The 20247-nt window shown below is 38.0% G+C and overlaps 1 protein-coding gene across 8 annotated transcripts in view; it reads left to right on the top strand.

Annotated features, from left to right (window-relative positions):
• The first annotated feature begins 1610 nt into the window (after window positions 1–1610).
• LOC134745114 (potassium voltage-gated channel protein Shab) overlaps window positions 1611–20247 on the top strand; it is a 98348-nt gene continuing 79711 nt past the window's right edge. For all 8 annotated transcript variants that reach the window (XM_063679068.1, XM_063679072.1, XM_063679073.1 and 5 more), the window contains exon 1: window positions 1611–1851. The gene's annotated coding sequence lies outside the window, so the exon portion shown is untranslated. The remainder of the gene's footprint in view (window positions 1852–20247) is intronic.

Below are 20247 nucleotides of genomic sequence, written 5' to 3' on the forward strand. Positions count from 1 at the left end.
GACCGAACTAAGTGATTTGACCCGCAGCAGCGCAAGTTTCACCCCTTAGGAACAGAGATGGTGGTGAACCCGAAGACGACATTTAAGTTTTTTGTTTAGTGTAGTCACTTTAAATAAAAATAATTTCTAATTTTAGATTTGTTTTATTGTATTAAACTTTATCCAGTTTTTATTTATTTATTTATTTTTTATTTATAAAATAAATTGGGTGATTTCTTTTCATATGACACATTTCATATTAAAATCAGTGCACTTACTGCGGTTGAAGATTTCTTTTAAATACATTTATTTGTAAGAGCGTGCATAATTGAACTTAAATATTTCGTGAAGAATGAAAGGTGTCGGGTTTTTTTTGTATATATATATATATATATATATTTATTAAACTATTCGTTCCATTTTTTTTAAGAAATCAAGTAAAAACTATTAATCGAGTAAGAAAAATAAAACTTAAGATGCCGTTTTTTGCCAAAAGTATTCAGTACCTGTATGTTTTTTGAGTATTTTTTTGTAAGTAATGTATATAATGAGCTTTTATTTGAGATATTAAACATTGAAATCGGTCAAATAGTTTAGCTTGTAGAATTTATTTATTTGTTTTCGATTTTTCTCGCGGAGCCTCCACAGGGCTCCTCTAGGGGTCCGCAGAGCACACTTTGAGAATGGCCGGGCTAGGGCTAGATGAAGTTTTTGTTAATGCTACCAGTCGATCCGGTTTGTCTTGAGGATCAAATGTTTATGTTACCGTATAAACCCGTTTTTAGTGAAAACGCGTTTTCCCTAGTAAAAATGCGTTTTCCCTAGTTAAAACTAGTTTTCCGTATGTCCTCCGTAAAAACCTGTCTTCACAAGTTACAACTAGTTTCCGTAAGGCCTCGATAAAACTCGTTTTTACGTAAAATCGGGGTTTACGGTAACATCTTCTCTTTGGTAACATCTAGCAATGTACGTATCCAATATTGCGTTATTTTATTTGCATATTAAGACAAATAATTATTTACATATTTAAATTATGTACCTGTCATGAAATAGTAGATATAATGGGCATAACGTAACCCATTCTATCCGCGGCAATTACCGGTCCGAGCGTAAGCGAGGGCCTATATAGGTCGAAGATAAAATGGGCATTTATGCCCGTTATACAATAGGTACTCTGCTTTTTACTTCGAATTTGAGTAAAATATTCAGAAATATCAAATATTCAAAGTCATTTTACAATACCTAGTTATTCAAGACTAAAGAAATCAGTACTCGGGCCCGCGCACGACCGCGTGGGGCGCACCGGCTGCAAGCTACAGCAGTGGCATCAGTCTTCACGGCAGGTTGTGGACTTTATTGCTAAGTCAACAAGGGTCATATTGGATGATTTTACTTTATGCGCTAGAGCATAAAAAGTAACTTCATGTAATTTAGACGTGACTTACCTAAACGCCAACTTTACGAGCATGAGAAGGGAAAATTCTAATACTTGTTATTTCACTATGACAAAAAGTAGTGACCGGTAGACCTCGGTAGGTGACAAAAACTTATGCGAAGCAATAAAAGAAAGTTATGTGCTTTGCGCAGAGAAAGCTTTGGGCGGGCGGCGCGGGGCGGGCGAGCGGGCGCAAATAGTCGGCGCGGCGCAGTCGGACTCAGCCCCGAGGCGGACCAGCCGCGCGCGACTCCCGCGACACGACCGACCAACCGCACCAGTGCGCGCGTTACCCTAGACCTTCCGTGCTAGTGCTTGTGAGCCAGTGACTGTGAACGAACCGAACCTGACCACCGAACACCTCCACCCAGTGCCCTCGTCCTCTTCAGCCACGGCGCAGGCTCGCCACGAGCGACATCATCAAGGTTATAAGGAAGGTAAACAACGAGCTTTCATTCATAATTCTATACCTGTTTATAATGGTAGTTATAAACTTATAATTCAACATCGATTTACAGCTAGGACTTAATATTACATGACAGAGCGAAAATTTAAAAAATATTGAGAATGATTGGCCGTAAAATTAATCAATAAGTATGTAAAAGGATTATTAAGTTTGAGTAAGCTCTTCAAATTTTTTACTACATTCAAAACAGTCGGCTATAGCTCGTTATAGCCTCAATTAGAGCAATAAAAATGTCTACGTAATTGACACGTGTAGCTATAAATAGTGTTAAATCAACACTCGTAGAGACACTTGCGAGGCATAAACTTTTGTTTGCGCCAATGGTATGTGGGTGCATGACACACTGTGACCCATTTTCGCAACATCGAGATTCGACAACTGAACGTTTGGCAATAAGTCTGAGAGGGACACTTTACGGTTGTTCTCGCTTTCTTTGATCATTGTATTTTAAGAATATTTGGAAGCTTCGCATGTCCGACAATCCCGTTAATGTGTTAAATTAGAGGTATTGATCGTAAAGTGCGCATCCAATGCAGCACTTTTTAAACTTAATTAGGCAATATAATCGTATAATAATTCAATTCAATCAAGTATTAAAGTGATGGTTTTATAAAACGCTGTAACTCTCCAACCTCCAACCTCGGTATATTTTCCATAAAATGTCACCAGGGTTGACCTGATTTACGAAATGACACTACATAAAAACATAATGAAGCGAATTAGCAAAATAAGTTTCTGAGGAAGGGGGAAGAAAAACAAGGAAGGGAAAGGCCAATTATTAGCTTTAGAGAGCAGAAGGGATATATAGATAAAGACATCAAAGAAATTGCAGGGGATCATGGAACCAATAGGGCTTATTTTATTAACAGCTCATGATCTCCGTTAATATTTTATTTAAAATGTACATAATATCAAACTCTTCGTTTGATTTTTTAATTGTAATGAGTTATGTTAGTTTAGCTTTTAAAAATTTGTATGAAAATTGTTTTCCGCTCCTAACTCTTAAAATCGTATTGTGTGAAAATACTATACATAAATAGGAACTACGTTTGTATGGAGAAGCTATCCTCCACTATCCTCTAAAGTGATTTTCACTTTGTTATTTGAAATACATTTAATCCTAGAAAATTGAATGAGACAACTGGACATAGTTACATAGCTTAATAGTTTAGAGGGTATAACATTGTGGCCGATGTCATGCTATGAAAAAACCAACCCTAACCAAATCGAGGACTTACCAAGCTTTTGAGCTTCTCAAAGAGGAGACAAATCTCAAGATAGAATTCATAGCTTAAATTTCAGCCGCCTAAATACACATACACAGATTAAGCCAGTGAAGTGAATACATAGCAGGAAATATCTGTTCAACCCGCTAAACGCAGCTCCCGACCGATCTGCAAATACTGTCTAGCAAATAGCCCGACCCAGAGCGCACCGCACCTGGCTGTTTACTTACCCCTTGTCTAGTCTACTCCTTGCCAATTAAACCTGCGTGCCTCTTGGTTCGACTGTATTAACCTACTTAATACTTATAGTTGGACATTAATTACTGTTTGGTAGCCTATTACCAATAGCCAGCTAGCCTAAAGGGGCCCACTGACTATCAGCCCGCCGGACGATATCGGCCTGTCAGTTAGAACAAAAATTTGACAGTTCCTAATAACTGAATGGCCGATATCGTCTGGCGGACTGATTTATTTGCTCGGCATTAAGATTGAAAAATCCTGGGTCCTGTGCGAAGGGAAGATGGCAGTTTTAGACTCCAAAAAAACGTCGAGATTGAAGATCTTGTGGCTGCACCCAACATTATAGGCGAGACAAAAGCTCACCGTCTCCGCTGGTTCGGCCACGTTTTGAGAATGGAGGAGGATCGCGGCGTTTAAAGGGCGTACTTGGGACGCCGGGTGGGGCGGAGGCCGATCGGACGTCCCAGGTATCGCTGGGGCGATGCTGTTGGAGTAGATTTGAGCGCTCTCCATGCTGATAACTGGCGGGAGATGGCACAGGATCGAGACGACTGGCGTATACTCGTGTTAGGTTAAGACTCATTTTGGGTCGCTGCGCCATTAAGTAAGTAAGTAAGTAAGATTGTAAAGGTTGCCGTTGCCATATCGGGGCGGGCAGCAATAACAAAACAAACTCGGGGCAAACTGCCGAATCCGACACAAGAGCAGCCCATTCACCGGAGCCACGCCGTTTTGTCGCATAAATAGTGTTTAGTTTTAAGTTTATACAATACATAATTATATGTATGTTAGTCTGTAAGTTATTTGTAATATGGGCCTTGTTGCCCGTTTTAAATTTTAAATAAACAAATAAAAATGTTTTTTTTTTCAAAACGTTTAACGGCGAAATTAATTAAAATGTTGTTTTCAAATTCAAAAATATAAAACATTATAAAATATTTTCGACCATTATATAGCCCATTATCGAACCTGCTCACAAAAATTCGCAAGGATCAGTTGAGAAATGCGACCGCGGGAGGCCGATTCAGATTTGACAACTTGTTACGGTTTTGATACGACTTTGACGATTATCTTGGTGATTCCTGAGTGATATTTGAGTACCTTGAGGACCTATTAAGACAAGATCGTAACAAGTTGTTTAACCTGAATCGGGCTCCTGTAGTGGAAAATAGCCGGACATACAAATCATTCTTGTCCAACCCGAAACGGAGACTTCGCTTCTCTCGGAAATCTATCTATCTAACTATCTATCAAAATAGAGCGGCATATGACTCACCCATGTTTCATTAATATGTGTTAAAATTGTTAAATATCAAACGATGTCGCTATCTACACAAGTATAGGCCAAAGGTGGCTAAATGGAGCCATCTATTCGAGCATACATTTTTCTTGATCTGTTTGTTTTAGACTACTAATCTTATACGGAGTTACGTATATATTTGGTTAATAGCCTAACATAAACAATAAATACTCATATTTATTTTGTACATAATTATGTCTGAATATGTGACGTTTTCAACCAAAAGGTACCACATTGTCGCTTGTCGATAAGCTTGATTTCAAATTAATGCTATATGGAAATAGCACCTTATAAGTACCCTTTTGATTGAGAATGGCACATATAAATTCCTTTTATTAATTTTATTATAACACAAAAAGCAAAGCCACATACTTACAACCCAATTCTAACAATGCTTATAAGATGTCACAGCGATACGATACCGATCTGTCAGTGTCAAAAGTAACGTTAAAAAAATGCCATTTTGACACAGACAGATCGGTATAGCATCGCTGTGACATCTTATAAGCATTGTTAGAATTGGGCCGTTAACTTGAAGTGGGGCGTCGTAGCAGCAGCGGCGTAGCCATCTCGTAGCACGGGCGTAGATCTGCTACGGGAAATTCATTATTGGTAACGCATTGGGAGGTTTCGTTTCTACATTCTGCAGCGTAATTGTATTAGATTACATTGGTTATATGCTGTTCATTAATTTAAATTGTAATTTAATAAAGCTCATTTCATTTGTGTTATTTTAGCCAGTATTATGTTATTGTAAAGGTGACTTTGTACGAAGACGTTGACTTCTGAATTGTATTCTGAAATTCAAATAATAATAGATTCTGACGCCTGTTTCGTTAGATTAAAGTTAGGAGGAATATTCCTTATTCTGAGAGCGCCGGATTCCAAGAACAAATAAGCACAATTAACATGTAATTAACTAATATTTAGGTATTAATGTATCAATTACACCATTATTTTTGAGCTTAATCGGCCCTGACCTGACCAACTTATTTGAATTGGTTAACTAATCGTTTTACTTTCGTAATTTACTAAAAAAAAAAACCGGCCAAGTGCGAGACGGACTCGCGCACCGAGGGTTTCGCTTTTTAGTATTTGTTGTTATAGCGGCAGCAGAAATACATCATCTGTGAAAATTTCAACTGTCTAGCTATCACGGTTCATGAGATACAGCCTGGCGACAGCCAGACAGACGGACAGCGGAGTCTTAGTAATAGGGTCCCGTTTTTACCCTTTGGGTACGGAACCCTAAAAATACGCTACGAACTCGAAGGATTGGTGTTGTGGAAATATGATTAGGCGTGTAAGCTGTGGACTACGAAAATAATAGTCTTTTTGGTAACAAAACCGATGTATGGAGTGAGCACTCTATGTCTTCTTAATTCTCTTTGGTATTCTTTACAAGTGGGCAAATATGGCCGGTTCCAATAAAGTAGTCATTCAGGAAAGTTCGCATTAACTAAAGAAATTCAATTTGTTGAAATCGCCAGGGTTACTTAGCAACAACAAATTTTGTAGGCTTTGTAGCTAATTCCCATGACGAACTTAGCAATAAAATGATCGTTAATACTGATAGGCACGAGCGCGTGTATCAACACTTTGCAAAGCGGATTCACCTTGTTTTATGAATAGTTTTTCTGTGAAGGCGTGGGCTTAGCGAGCGCATTCATGTTATTATTTGCCAACTCGTCACTTTGAGCTTCGCACGCCACAGGTGACTAGTTCTAATTCACGAACATTCTGAGTCATTTGTAAGCTTGTCGCTGTAAACATGTTGACCTACAGATGCATAAAAACTATGCATAAATGTCGCTGTAAACATATTCGTTTGCCCTGTAGCGATAGCATTGTAAATAGCAGCACTGAAGTGATGTACTTAACCGTCTTGTCATGACGACAAAACTTTCAGTAACTTAGTCTATCCTCTTATATTCGCGAGTTATGTATTAGTTTCAACATAGTTGGTACAACTTTTGCATTGAAAGGTCGCATTTGTTTAGAATTCGATTTAAATTAAATTGAATCAAATGCTTCAGTAAATATCAGGTGGCTGTGGCGTAATACCTACAGGTTGATTTTGTTATCTCTGACCAAACTCTAAGGGGTGAATATGTAGGTCATACTGAACAACTTTTACTAGTTATGGGGTCAATCCAGAAATCGCAAAAAAAAACCGTCCAAGTGCGAGTCGGGCTCGCGCACGAAGGGTTCCGTACCATTACGGCAAACGGCAAAAAAATCACGTTTGTTGTATGGGAGCCCCACTTAAATATTTATTTAATTCTGTTTTTAGTATTTGTTGTTATAGCGGCAACAGAAATACATCATCTGTAAAAATTTCAAATGTCTGGCTATCACGGTTCGTGAGACACAGCCTGGTGACAGATGGACAGACAGCGGAGTCTTAGTAATAGGGTCCCGTTTTTGCCCTTTGGGTACGAAACCCTAAAAATCAGCTGTTTTACTTATAAAAAACAATGACTGATTTACCGAAATGTATGAGACAGCAGATTGTTTTTTCGCGATTTCGGGGTTGGGCCCATAGTAAAAGTTGTTCAGTACGACCTACATATTTCGGGGTTGGGCCCATAGAAAAAGTTGTTCAGTATGACCTACATATTTCGGGGTTGGGCCCATAGTAAAAGTTGTTCAGTATGACCTACGTATTCACCCCCCCCTAGTTTGGTCATAGAAAATAAAATCAACTACGTGTTGGATTGTAATGAAACTGCACATACAATGACATGAGGTATATCTAGGTCTGTAATTAGTTTATATACGTAGCTCCAGTTTATAAAACTAACGAAATAGAGAAAAAACAAGTTTTGTATGAAAAACTTAAATTCGCTGTATTTTTTAACTATGGTATCTGAAGTTACATAAACTAATTACAGACATAGATATACCTTATCCTATTGTAAGTACAAAGTTTCAGAGCAATGTAGCTTTGTTGTTGTAAAAAGAGAGAGAAGCTACGTTTGTATGGAGAACCGAGCGAGCGAGCGTTTTGGGCGAGCTTGCCGGGGACCCACAATTGGTTCAGACCGAAAATGAAGTGACAATGACAACACGATTTATTCATACTATGTATTAGAGTAGTATAATATGTACATTTGACCGCCAAAAAAGTCAACTGACGCGCTCGATTACAGTGTAATATCAACTTTCGTGCATTGTGATAAGTACGCAGGGGCGCATTAGTTATAGGCGTTGCTTTCAAAGGGTTAAAGAATTTACACATAACAATAGTATTTTACAGTACATATGGTGATACTTTTTCGCACTAGTGCGTAAAGAGCACTTTTCGTGCATATGTCGAAAGTTTAAAGGGCCATATGTACTATAAAACGTTGTACGATACACGTGCGAATAGGTAAGTCGTAACCCGTGTCGATTATCGCCACTCGTTTCGAATTTCCTCTTTTCCGCACTTGTATCATAAATAACTATTATACAATCGTGATATAATGAGAGCTTTTCAGTTGAGTACCGTGTTAAACCGCGAAGCTTGCTGAGTGGCCTTATTGGGTACGAGATTGATAAGCTCTCCATTATATCACGATTGTATACAATACTTTTTCTACGAGTCAACAAAAATAATACTTTAAACTAGTATCATCAATATAATCATATAGGTAAACAAACCAAAAGTATAAAGCTAAAATACGCGAACAAATGCGATACCTTCATAATCGTACACGCTAACGACACCTTCTCGTAACTCATGAGGCCCTGGTACTTGCTCCTTGCTAAATTCAATTTTTAGACAATTTTTTTCTCGATTTTGGCTACCTATGGAGACTAACAAGCCACGCTAAACGGTTTTCGAAGTATATGGATGTTGCTGTATTAAGGGTGTCACATGCGCGTTTCTGACTTATGAAGCAATTGTTTCTACTATACAACCCAAAATAAATAATTAATTTGAGCTGAAATTGAAAAGTACCCAATTACAGTTTGGTATACGATATCTTAATTCAACTATTACAGTGCAAAACTATTTTACGACATACACGGCAGTCTAATATTTCCCGCCGGAGCAATATAAGATTTCAATGTATACAGGTTATATACATATTATGTGAAAATGCTTTAGGTACTGGTATCCGTATATCAATATCTTAGGTGCTTGTGCATGGTTTACTTACTACTTACACTCATGGACAAATTTAGAGAAACGCAAAAAAAGTTTGATTACTGGATTACAGCACCTAAAGTAATTTCAAAATTAGTAACTAAACTTTTTCCTTCTTCCTTGTTCTTCTAAGTTTAAATTTGTCCATGAGTGTAAGTTTCAAATAAACGACCTCGTAAGAAAATTTTGAGCTTAATTCTAAACCTTATCAAAACAATAATCATTCCATTTATTAAGTAACTTAATGACTTACAAATACCTATGGCTGCGCCTGAAGTGAAAAGGAGATGAACTAAGACAGATCTAAACACCCCACCGTCTCCAATCCTCCCTCATTTGCTCAAAGGTTAACTGGAAGAGATCGCTGAAAAGGAAAAGTTCGCCTTTGTACTAATGATGTGTGTTTTTCCTGTTTCATGTTTCTTTTTTGTACAATAAAGTGTTTTACTACTTTACTACTCTACTACTAAACACCGAGCAACTTTTGTCTCCGAGACTATTTTGTCTCTCACATCAAGTCTATGGGTTAGTATGGAAGTGCGCACACGTAGCGACGCGACTCCCGGTAGACTTTTTTATCCGCAGGTTCAGAGTCAAGCCCGCGACGCAACTGTCTCCTTCCGTATTGGTTTCAAATTTCAATGAAAGTGCGCGCACGGCGACAAAAAAGTTGCCGGTAGGCCAGAGGGCCTACCGCGAACCACGTTCGACGTGTTGCGTCTCTGTCGCACTTGTAAATTCGTATGTAAGTGTGACAAGGAGGCAACACGTTGAACGTGGTTTGCGGTAGGCCTCCAGAAAGTCTCCCGCTTGTCGCGTCGCTACATGCGCGCACTTTCATACTTACCCATAGGCTTGATGTGAGATGTGAGAGATAAAATAGTTGCGGCCACAAAAGTCGCTCTCGTGTGCGCATCATGAGCAACTTAGTCGCAAGGCGATTTATTTGTCGAAAAGAGACAAATAAATCGCCTTGCGACTAAATTGCTCGTGCGCGCATACCCTAAATGTAGCTTTTAAGTGTGTCAGAAGCACACGTGTGCATCGATCGAAGCAAGTTACATATTACAGGCATATTGATCCAACGTCTTTGACCGTCTACGTGTTACGGGCTGCCGCGGCTGCTATCTATTATTGATTGGTTTTATGTTCTAAGGTACCTAGCGGTGAAAGTGGGTGTTTGTAGCATTTGATGCATGCCGGGAAATATTAATAAAGTAGCAATTGTCACGGCGTCTGCTAGTAATAATTAATGAATATGCCAGAAACTATACAAATTAGTAGTAGATAATTTATATGTACATGATTGACCTATTTAATTGTTCTGACAAAAAACGGAATATTGGTTCTTCTAATGTAGGTTATTCTTATTTATCGATTTCCAAATTTTGAGCTTTCTTCGTTTTTTGTTTGTATCAAAATGTTGATAGCAAAGCAAAAAGCTTATTTTCTATGAACGTTGGATTTATTACGCCTAGGTACATTCGCCAGAAAAATCTTCCCGTATACTTCAAAATATCTTACTTACACAATAGTGTAGGTACCTACTAAGCTGGCGCTTATTGCGAAATTTTTTTTTTTTTTTTTTTTTAATCTTATTTATTTTATAAGCCATACATCTTATGATAGCTTATTGCGAAATTCGTTTCTATAAATTCTTACCTACGTTGAAGACCGCAATGCTTTAAGAGTTTCGAGTTGATGGGGATATGAGTTCTATTTTCCCGAGTAAAATTAATCTGAAACGGTTGGCGAGGCGAGTTCCGGCGCCGGCCGGGACGCTCTAGTGAAGTGAGGAAGTTTGATATCATATAGCATATACCTATTAAATGTACCTACAGGTAAAAACGGGATACCTATTTAGAAATAATGTTAAGCTTGTAAGAAAGAACTAACCGACTAAAAAACCGCGAAATAACGTGTTTTACATATTAATTGATTATTATGCGGAACTTCTTCTTCTAACTAAATCATTCGCTTGCCCTTGTTCCATTCACTTGGGGTCGGCGCAGCATGTCTTTTTCTTCCATACATCTCTGTCACCCGTCATCTCATCATTCACTTGCGCTAGTTTCATATCATCTTTCACACAGTCCATCCATCTTTTCCTCGGTTTTCCTCTCCTCGTTCTTCACATTCATTCTTAATACCTTTCTCGTCACATGACTTTCATCCCTCCGCATCACATGCCCGTACCATGCTAGGCGATTTGCCCTTATTTTTTCTGTTATGGGTGCAACTTTCAGGCTTCCTCTTATATACTCATTCCTTATCCTATCCATTCTCGTCACGCCACACATCCACCTTAACATTCTCATCTCCGCTACATGCAATCTCTTTTCATCCGTCACCTTTAGGGCCCAACACTCTGATCCATACATGACGACAGGTCTTATGATCGTTTTATAAATTTTACCCTTCAACCGAAGGGGCATACGGGCGTCACAAATGGTTCCCGTAACCTGTCGCCATTTCATCCATCCTGTGCTAATCCGGTTTTTCACGTCACGGTCAATATCGCCATCGCACTGTACGAGCGAACCGAGGTACTTGAAGTCGGAGCAGACCGGCAATGTAACGCTATCGAGTTCTATGGCAGCAAAACTGGAGAGACCGCCAAAATCGCAGAACATGTGTTCTGTTTTAGATCTGCTGATCTTTAGGCCAACATTCTCCAATTTTTGCCGCCATTTCTCAAGTCTGCTCTGCACCTCTAGTTCGTTTTCACCTACAAGCACAATGTCATCAGCAAACAGCATGCACCAAGGTGCCTCCTCCTGTATGTCCGACGACAGAGCGTCCATAACTAGCAGGAAGAGGTAAGGGCTTAAAGCCGATCCCTGGTGCAAGCCTACTGTGACACTGAACCTGTCGGTGGTGCCAGCGGCTGACCGGACCCGTGTACAACATCGGTTGTACATTCACCGGTTTAGCTCCACATACTTCCCAGGCACGCATTTCTCTTTCAGAGCCCACCACAAAACCTCTCGGGGTACTCGATCGTATGCTTTTTCGAGGTCAACAAACACCATATGCAGGTTCTTTTTGGCATGTCTGTATTTTTCGCACATTTGGCGAAGTGCAAAAATGGCGTCTGTTGTACCTCTCCCCGGCATAAACCCGAACTGGTTTTGTGTTATATCACTCTCATCTCTCAGGCATCTCTCTATCACTTTTTCCCATATTTTCATGCTATGTGACACTCTTCTAACTAAATATTGTATCTAAATAAAGGAAAATAAATCCGTTGTAAAAGTAAAAGATTTAAGTAATAATTAGTAACCCATAGACATAATTTAGAATAGTCGAAGTGTGTGTATAGCCTATATATGATAATTGTCAAGAGGGCGCTGTTATTCTTATGTATAGGGTGACAGTTCAGTAGATAGGTAGTAGGTATGAAAAAAATAGTTCCAGTGAAATTCCGCAACATGGCGCGTGAGTCGCGTGACCATATATTACTGGTCAGGCTTTAGGTATCTAATACAAAGATAGAATCGAATGCATTTGCATTTGCATACTGTATAATATCTAATATTTATTAGATATTTTACAGTATGTACCCCTTTTTATTTATACAGGGGAAATGCGTTACGCATACCACCCGGGCGCGGGGATGTACCCGGGATGGTTATGTGGGAGTTGTGGGACTCACCACGTAAGTCCGGTATACCCACTAAAACCACCTGTCTGTCGCCTCGAGTCGGTTCTGTAAGGCGAGGCCATGGGAACGCTAGTGCACTCTACCATGAGCGAGCAGTATGTATCCCTAGTGTAAATTTCAAACGTGAGTGAGGTGACAAGTGACGCGTTTGCGTTGTCATTTTGTATGGGATTTTAGATTCCAAAACGTCCTGCTTGGCGCGCTGTTCAAAATCTCTCCAAAAATAGACATAAGTTATGTCACATAACGCAAACGCTCGTCACGCTATAGAATTACACTAGTGGTTCTGAAGAATACCTATTTTATGCAATATGGGCAACCTTTTTAACAAGCTTTTATTAGGTCGACCTGTATGTAACTAACTATGTAATGGAATCTAAGGTGACTAATTTTACCATCTTCCAAGGATCGTAGCGTCATGAAAATTGGCAGCTGTATGTAGTTCTAATGACAATACAATAATATGGTACTGTTGAACTGATCTGATGATGGAGCCGGAAGATATGAACTGGAACTTCATGATGGAATCAACTAACTATGTAATGGAATCTAAGGTAACTAATTTAACCATCTTCCCGGTTTCCGATGAAGCTGAAAATTTGCATACGCATGTAAGTCGGGTGACAATGCAATATTATGGTACCATCGAGCTGCTCTGATGATGAAGACAGGAGGTGGTCATAGGAACTCTGTGATAAAACAACGCAACCTAATTGTGTTTGCAGTTTTAAGAATTGTCTCGATGAGTTTTAGTTGCCTGTGGAAAAAAGTACAGTCAGTGATAAAAGCTTGTACCAACAATGTAATTTTTGCCAAAAACTTATTTCAAATAAGAATGCAATATTGTGACTAGAAATGGTTATTTTCTAAAACAACATAAATCAGAAATGGTTGTTTAGACAGCGAGATCCGGCGCGAGATGCGCCCCGCGCGGGGTTGGCCGGCGGCCAGCTGGCGCCAGCCCTGCACCCCAACCCAGATAAAAGTATTGAAAGCCTTCTTATCTTAATCTTATTACCTATTGCAATGTTATTCAGTTATGAATGTAGGAATTGGTAAATGCTCGGATTTTACCCATTTTTGCATTTGGGAATCTGCTAAAGACGAATTAAAAACATATGTAACACCATGGGTTGCGACGAATAAAGATTATGATTATGAATTGTGTCGTAGTCAAATTTAAATAGATCTGTACGCTTTTAAATAAGTACGTCTTATCTAAACGAGTTATTGATAAACAATCCGAGTAACTTAGTAAATCGACTATAAACAAAAAAGTAGAATGTTTGATTTTACCAAAGAGGTTATAATAGGATAGAGCGGTACTGTCAGTAAATTCTGTAGCCACAGTAAATTCACTGCCACGATTAAAACTAAAAATGAAGATGTATAAAAATACCACAAAATGTATTTATATATGGATAAATGTTTTTTTTAATTTGCATTAATTATTTTTATATGATTTTGACCCATGTTCCTTCACTGATATGCGTATCCGAGAGTAGGCCAAAGGTAGTGGCGCCATCTGTTTGAGAATCAAATTTTATTGATTTTCGTGGTACGTTTTTTCCTGAGACTGTATCCATCTATTACGGAGATATCTATCTTTGATTTAACTAAGTAATATTTAACGGAAATGGTATTTAGACACAAGAAACGTTTTTTTCCATTAGCACTAGCTGCCAACGTATTGCTCGATGCGAAAGGGTTAAGTTAGCTCACAGATAGTAGGTAAATGTTCGTTTAGGTAGGTACCCAACTGTCACACAATTAATTGAATGTAACATGACTAGTTACTTTTAATAAGTAGGTTAAATTAAAGGATGTCTCACTTTAGACCGGGCCGCGTCCGGGCCGGAGCTTCCGGCGCTTCGTTTTCTATGGAAAGCATCACGTGATCACCTGTCATGTCATAGAAAAGTAAGCGCCGGAAGCTCCGGTCCGGACACGGCCCGGTCTAACGTAAGTCATCCTTAATACGTAATTATAAGATAACTGGAATGATGATGATGTAACTGATAAAAACTATCGTATATCCTTCTTTCTGTAGGCTGAATCGGTTGTTGAGTCGTGCAATTCCGTATGAAAGCCAAATAACTAGGTATCCTAGTCGGTCACACACTTAAAATTGATTTCTTAAATAAGAAAAATAATACTTTCTAGAAACCAATATATTTAGGTAAGGTAAGGTGGGGTAAGACTATCACCGGGATAAGACTATCACTTGTATGGAATTCTTATACTGTTTAATTGTCTTGCCCCGAGCAAAATAAACTATGTTAGTCTCCATCTTTTCCGGTTTTTCCGGTTGTTTTTCGTTTTGGGATGTAAGACAAAAATTAACGCTGACCACTAAGCCAAAAGTTAAAGAATTTAAATCTATTTAAAATTTAAATGTTGTGGAAAACAGTTTAGTGTGATTATACGTACATATTTTGTCCACGCTCGGGTCGCTGGGGTGCGCGTGCGGCAACATTGGCAGTGTTCCACCCTGTGCGCTGACCCGACTCTGTCGCTGCAGGGTTACCGAATAAAGCAAAAGTTCTGAGGTATTCAGGATTTTTAGATGGTTAAATGATTTAAAATAATTATGTATAAGAAATAATTTGGGGCACATTCAGAAAAAGCTAACATAAAACTAACGTATAACGCTCTCAAAACCAAAATAATTTGAGAAGATCGTATATCGTGCAAATGGATTTTTAAATAATTTTGCGGCATAATATTTGCTATCTCTGAAAGTGTCTTGAGATATATGTTTATCTAACAATTACCCTGGTTATTTACTTATTAAATTTTGATAATGTTTTTTATTCCTTAAGACTATATATTTTTTTCTCTTAAGACTATATTTTTCAATTTAATTATGTAAATTCATATCTCTTAATTATTGTCAAGGCCACCTTTGTCCACGCTACGCTCAACGTGGCTCGGCCTTACCTATATTTTCCTTTATCGACATACCCAGGAAATATTTTACGACTGGGAAGTCTGGGAACCCTAGCTCTGCCCGGCGCCCGCATTCCCGCTGTAACTGGAATAAAATTCTTTCCGTGAATATAAACAGATTTCATGCTTCTGCTAGTGATTTTCCCGAGAAGTACTAAAAGAAACGGTATATATGACAAGTATAACACTTTCATTTAAATACAATACGTTGCCATCGCCCATATTTATTTATTTAAACTTTATTGCACAAAAAAACAATGTACAAAAGGCGAACTTAATGCCATGAGGCATTCTATACCAGACAACCTTAAGGCAAAGAAGAAAATATTCATGTGTCTGTGTGTGTCATGTGTGTTGCTGCGCAACTATGCCACACAGCGTTAAAAGAGACATCAGTTATCATGTTTATTGTGTATGAACACTACCTAAAACTACTCTACCAATATCTACCTCAAGGATAAGAAAAAGTTAAGCCTAGTTCTATCACAATAACACGTGTAGGTTAAAGAATGATAAACATAAAAAATAAAATTGTCTAAATCACGACGAAAAACTCAAACGTTTTTAAAACTACCCCAGAACGGCACCAATTAATTTCTGTGCAACTGCCCACCTCTTTCCCCGGGACTATCGATTGGAAGTTCTTCGTCTAGTGTTCTGGATTCAGCCGGCCAAGGCTCACGTACAGCGCAGTATGTGAATAATTGATGTAAGACGAGAAATCTGTCTAGAATATATATACATATACGTAGAGGTCAGTTCTACGTATAGTAATAACGGTAAAGATGATTTTAGAAGTGGGCCATAAATTTAGGTATTTACTTACTCTGGTTTTGACAGTTAGAGATATTGAAAAACTTGTCGAAAATCACAAGTCATTGAACAGTTCACCGATGACATTGTAATTTTATATATCTTGTAGATCCATAGATACTCATTAAAACTAAAAGTGGCAGTGGGCTGGATATTGCGCTCGTATGAATGACGGTCGTTGGTCGACTCTCCTGATATTATGGCACGGCCCAGCAGGCAGTAGAAAACATGGGATCACGTAACACTATTGGAAGACGACATCACACGACATATTGAAAAGAAATGGAGAACGAAGCTAGAAATAGAGAACGATGGACAAGTCTGGGGAAGGCCTTCACCCTCTCAGAAGGGGTTGTTGCTTGATATATCGGTTTAATTTATTATTCATTGGACATTATTAATTTGATTAATTTAAATCGAACATAATGGAATAATTGGATTTTGGTATAAAAATGTATTCTTTTTTAAATTAAGTATGTTGTTATTTATTTTAATCCAATTAATTGCTTTCGCTTAGCTTTGTCAAATCGTCACTCGGTCAATAGACATATTCCACTGACAGATAATTAACTCTTTCTGCGCAATAATTAACTCAACTTACTTACCTATATCATGTATTCATAATAAGCACACACATTAAGGGTCTCCGGTAAGCTCGGTTCTCCATACAAACGTAGTTCCGCTCTAATTCTAAAACAAGTCGCTAGTTTGCACTGAAACTTTGTACTTACAATAGGATACGGTATATCTATGTCTGAAATTAGTTTATGTAGCTTCAGATGCCATAGTTAAAAAAATACAGCGAATTTACGTGTTTCTTACAACACGTTTTTTGCTCTATATCGTTTGTTTTATAAACTGGAGCTATATAAACTAATTTCAGACCTAGATATACCTCACGTCATGGTATAGTGCAAAGTTTCATTACAATTCAAAAAGTAGTTTTAAAATGAAAACGGAACTTCGTTTGTATGGGAAGGTGAAATTCGGCTGAGCTTACAACGGTACAAAGGTAACATGTAGACAAAATAATATTAGCATAATATGTACAAATTTATTTACACAGCAGTTTCGGCAAATGTGCTATTGCATAAAAACACATCATTAGCAGCGGTTAAGTTATATTTGGGCGGCGGCCGTAAACTCCACTGATGCTCATCAATAATCAATGAAAGCAATTATGAAAATTGCAAGAAATAAAATGCTTGTTTATTGGAACGAATTTCCTTATTTTATTTTAAGTAGTAGGTGGTGCTTTCGTTTAGCTTTATAAAATCGTTACTCAGTCAATAGACATATTCCACTGACCGATAATTAACTCTTTCTGCGCAATAATTAACTCAACTTACCTAAGTATCATGTATTCATAATAAGCACACACATTAAACGGTACAAAGGTAACACGTAAGCAAAATAAAAATTAGCATATTATGTTCAAATTTATTCACACAGCGGTTTTGGCAAATGCGCTTGTTCTATTGCATAAGAGCACTTCATTAGCAGCGGTTAAGTTATATTTGCGCGGCGGCCGTAAACTCTACTGATGGGGAAAATGGCACGGCATAAAACGGGTCAAGGTACTCAATTGTTGATGTATTCATACCTACTATTGTAACAAAAACTTGAACTGTATATTAATACAGTAAGGGCCATCACTACATAGTATAAAACAAATTCGCTTTCTGATGTCTGTCCCTATGTATGCTTAGATCTTTAAAACTACGCAACGGATTTTGATGCTTTTTTTTTTAATAGAGTGATTCAAGAGGAAGGTATGTATAATTTGTAAATGTTTTGTGTAAATTAGTTGAACTACCCGTGCGAAGCCGGGGCCGGTCGCTAGTGTTGTATGTATATAATCATAAAATAAAAATAACTTTTGAGCACGGAATCAAAAAAAAGGACATTTAGAAAATGTTATCACTTGTATTGACTTAATATTATAAATTCACTTACAGAACAAAAAAAAAAACCGGACAACCGGTGCCGTACCTTTTAGTATTTGTTGTTGTAGCGGCAACAGAAATAGGTTTAAGATCATTTATTCTCATAAGAATTATAAAATTCACTTGAAGAGATAAATACAGAACAGTATATTAGATTTTGTTTAGAGCGCACAAAAAACTTAAATACATCATCTGTGAAAATTTCAACTGTCTAGCTATCACTGTTTATGAGATACAGCCTGGTGACAGACAGACGGACAGATGGACAGCGGAGTCTTAGTAATAGGGTCCCGTTTTTACCCTTTGGGTAGATACGGAACCCTAAAAGTCAACAAGTAGGTTTTTAAAAATAAAAATAAAAAAAAACAAGTAGGTACGACATAAAATACCTAAGTACAACTTCAGCTTTTCCTCGTAAAACATGATGATGAATTACGCAAGTAGAGCAAAAACTTTCAACGTCCTTTGGGTTAGAGATAAAAGTTAAAATGTATTTTTTAAATAAAATTTACATGCAGCTAAAGCGAACTTGCCCTTGTCCCTCTCTATCCACCCGTTCCTCGGTGTTCACTGTTCATTGATGAATGGAACCATCTTCGTTATTTAGCGAAGCTTTTACTAATTAAGGCTCAAGAGTCAGGAGCTATTAGAGTGAAAAAGGTATGGTAGAGGCTAAGCTAATTGACTTGAACCAGAAAGAAACGGCCCGTTTATAGGCTGAGAACGAATAATTTGCATGTTTTTTTTGTTAGGTTATGTTAGGTACATTACTAGCATAAATTACGCATTATAAATGTAGGCAGTACTCAAAAGAATTAAAAACAAATGACTTTCATATAATATTCCATATGAATAAGTAACACATTTTCTTTGCTTTTAAGTGTAAATCAGTTATGAATCAACGTTATTCTATTAGATTTGGATGCCTTTTGTTGTTACTTGATCAGTTCTGATTTAAAGTACTTGTATTATTTATTCCTGTGAGAATTGTAAAACAAGAAAGTATGAAATTCTCACATATATGGACGACAAATTTAGAATAAGTAGATCAGTGCCCCTGCCAAGACGAGAAAAGCAAAGTAGCGCAAAAACATTTTCATGTAAAATGTTGCCAAGACGAAACCATAAGGCTCGCACTGTCAAAAAGTTATCAGATCTCTTGTAGAGCCAAGCTTCTAACTCTACAAGCCCTAACTTCACAAACTTCTTATTCCATAATAGGTAAACGCATCAAAATACGATTATAGGTACCTATCTATTAATAATTCTAGCGCTCTCAGATTTTAAGCCCAGGAAGGCGGGGTCACCTGTTTTTTGACGTGGTGAATGTAGTACGGATATTGATCGTGCGGCGGCGAGAACAAAGGACGGTCCTTGCAGCCTTGCGGTGGAATAATCATATCCACCGCCTCGTCACCGGTGCTGATAGTGAAATTAATTGCGACTGGTGACAGGTACGTCTTTATGGTTGTCATTTTAATATACCTACACGGCACGCAAAATAGGCGCCAGTCGTCGAGTTGCGGAAAATCGCCCGAACTACAATACAATACAATACAATACCTACACGGTGCCGTGTTCAGTACGGATCAAACGAAGGGCCATTGATTTGACCCCCATGTATATTCAGCTAAAGTTAAAGTTTCAGGTATGATCTAAACAGGAGGCGTATTCTGATTGTAATAATCAATCAATCAATCTTTAGGTAGTATGGCTCCATCGATACTGTCGATGATTTCGCCAGCGTCAAAGTGGGTTATATTTCAGCCAGTGTACAGTAAACAATAAAATTATAGGCCTCTAGGGCTCCAGCCAGACACGGTTAGAGGTAGAAATACCAAATGCTCTTAGAGCACGACGTTGTTCGGTAGTTATTGTAGTTGTCTCGTAAAACCGATAGCTGGATTTTACGAGAAGCACGTGGACTACCGGCCGTTGACTCCAAAATGGTGGTTAAACACGCTTTGAGATTAATTCTTCATTTACTGCACACTACCACATTAGATTACTGTATAATAAAGCTATCGATATTACACTTTAAACAATATTAATGAGCAAAAAACAAAGGAATCAATCACGAGGCTACTAGGTATC

Source organism: Cydia strobilella, chromosome 11, assembly GCF_947568885.1.
Source record: "Cydia strobilella chromosome 11, ilCydStro3.1, whole genome shotgun sequence".
NCBI lineage: Eukaryota > Metazoa > Arthropoda > Insecta > Lepidoptera > Tortricidae > Cydia > Cydia strobilella.